The sequence below is a fragment of the Carlito syrichta genome, unplaced genomic scaffold (assembly GCF_000164805.1).
Source record: "Carlito syrichta isolate Samal-C Ts95f unplaced genomic scaffold, Tarsius_syrichta-2.0.1 Scaffold313344, whole genome shotgun sequence".
Taxonomy (NCBI): Eukaryota; Metazoa; Chordata; class Mammalia; order Primates; family Tarsiidae; genus Carlito; species Carlito syrichta.
Window position 1 is genome coordinate 474,500 of NW_007257440.1, and position 2,773 is coordinate 477,272.

Consider the following 2,773-nt stretch of genomic DNA (forward strand, 5'->3'; position numbering starts at 1 on the left):
TACCCAAGAGGTGCTGATGAATTACTTGAAACAAGTGGCCAAGAAGAGAGACAGCACTGGGAGAGACAGAGAGAAGTCTCGTCATCTAGACAGAGAGAAGGCTTGTTATCTAAGGATCCTCCCCATGATATCTGTATCAGAAAAGTTAAAATGAGTGCCAGGTATGATGGCTCCCACCTGCAACCCCAGCACTTTGGGAGGATAAGGTGGGGGGATTGCTTGAGCTCAGGAGTTCGAGAGGATCTGGCAACTTAATGAGATTCTACTTCCACAAAAAAGTGAAAAATTAGCCAGTTGTGGTGGCATGCACCTATAGCCCCAGTTACTCAGGAGGCTGAGGCAGAGGATTGTTTGAGCCCAGGAGTTTGAGAGTGCAATGAGCTGTGATGACAAAGTTGGATGACAAAGCCAGGCCCTGTATCAAGAAAGATGAAAGAAAGAAAAAGAGAGAGAGAGAGAGAAAAGAAAGAAGGAAGGAAGGAAGGAAGGAAGGAAGGAAGGAAGGAAGGAAGGAAGGAAGGAAGGAAGGAAGGAAGATTAAAATGCTAAAGAAAGAAGTGCAAGTTTAAATTGAGAAAACTCAGAGAACTTCACAGGGGAGGCAGGCATTGTGGAAAAGTCACTGGCATGGAACAGGCAGAAAATTTGAATGAGCTGATGGATATGAGTTCCCAGTCCGAGAATCTATTTAAAATTCAGTTCGATGAGAAAAAGTCTTATTTGTAAAAAAGAAAAAAAATTTAACACTCAGAGATTCTGGATAAAAATATAAGATGTGCAATGTATTTACATACAATGTTTTTTAGCTTGGAAATTTTCCAAATCAAAAGATGTCAAAAGTCCTCTAGAGCCTCTAAAACTCAAAAGACAACAGAACACCTCCCTTCTTTATGCAATTCAAAATAAAACCTAAACCAAACCTGAAATAAGAGGAGGGATCCAGTGGGGTATAAAGGTTCCCATGATCACTCTGCAACACTTTTGGGGAAATGCCACCAACAACATTATTCCAGAAAAGGTCTTTTTCTCATTGGTGTGCCTTGGCTTTGCCCTTTCCAGGGATGATGATGGGCATGGTTAGCTGTGATTTGGACATGAGTGTATTGGGGCTGATGTGAAGCTGACTTTTACAAAGAGCAGCAGGAGGTGAACCTGGGTTGGTTTTATTTCAAAACTGCTCTGAGACAAGGGCAAACAGGGAGCCCCCAGCCCAGGGGTCAGAGACAGAACCACGCCCCTGGCACACAGTGGGAAGGCAGCATATTGTTGACTGGACTGAACAGGTGGGCTCGGGTCTTCCTGGATGGGGGTTTGGGTGAAGACACCAAGGTGGGCAGAGAGCTGAGCAGAGAGTTGGAGTGGAGTATGGCCAGGCCTGTGTGTGGGACCCCTGAGAACCGTGCCTGGGTCGATGGGCTTGTGCCAGAAGGTGGAGCCAGGTCCCAAAGCCTGTCCCTATGAGGCCAGGGGCCTGAGCTTGTCCTCTTCTGGGACAAGTGGCGGTGTTGGGAGATGAATGGCCCAGGGAGCGGCGGGAAGGGACTCCTGCACCCTGACTGCCCCCAGGGAATGAGGGGCAATCCCAGCCATTTTGCCCTCTTCAGCTAGACACTAACAGAGTCAGGTGAAAGGCAGGGTTCAATGGCACTAGAGGTAGGTGTGCTTCCCACTTCAAAATGCTGGAGTGACTTTGTTGTTGATCCCAATGGGGATGGTGAACCCTGTGAGAACAGGCTCAGTTTGTCCTGCTTTAAAACCTGGATGGGTTCCAAGTCCTGCCATTCCTGGTCCTTCCGACCCCTGATATCCCACCAGGCTTTCTTGTCACTGCCCTGATTCTGCTACCTGGCCCCCAACTCCAGTCCCTGCTCCAGTGTTCTCCCAATGGAAAACGTCCTCCCCACCAGGTGTCCTGGACATCACCTGTAGTGAGTTTGTAAACACACGGTCAAAAGCCACTATTACCCGAGTGACATCTTAGTCTCCCACAGCACTTCAAGTACCTGAAAGTGGGGGAAGGGCTGTGAAACAAGGCCCTGGGTGGTCTTTTCCTTCCCCCTCCTGCCCCCATGACAGGTAAGTGGGGCATGGGAGGCAGTTGCTGTAACCTTTTTTCTCAAACCCGTGCCCAGTTTGACTCCTGCCTGCTTAGGGTCCCTGGCCAAGGGGATTTGGGAGGGGTGCCTGTGGACCTGACTGTCCCAGCTGAATGAGGGCCACTCTGGGCCATCTTGTCCTATTCAGCTAGATAGGTAACAGACTCAGGCACTAGCGGTGAGTGTGCCTCACACTTCAAAACGCCCAAGGGACTTTGTTGCTGATACCAAGGAAAATGGTGAACCCTGTGAGAAGATGCTCAGAGTGTCCTGCTCCAAAACCTGGATAGGCTCCAAGTCCTGCCATACCCGGTCCCCATGACCCTGAGCTCCGACCACGCTGCCTCGATATGGCCATGACTTAGCTAAGGCTCCAGATCTGGCCTCTGCTCCAGTGTTCTCCCACCTGAAGCACCACTTTCCACTAGGGGTCATCTGTTCTGCCCTGGTCAAGTCTATGGACATGTAGTCAAATGCCACTGTGATCAGTGTGACATCTTAGTCCTCCATGGCATTTCAAGCACCTGAAAGTGGGGGAGGGACTGAGAATCAAGACCCTAGGTGATCTTTTCCTGCCCCATCTCTGTTTCCGTGGCAGGTGCAAGATTGTGGGGGGCGGGGGGTCAGTGGCTGTAGCCTTTGTCTCAAAGCCTTAGCCCAGGTCAGCTCCTGCCTGC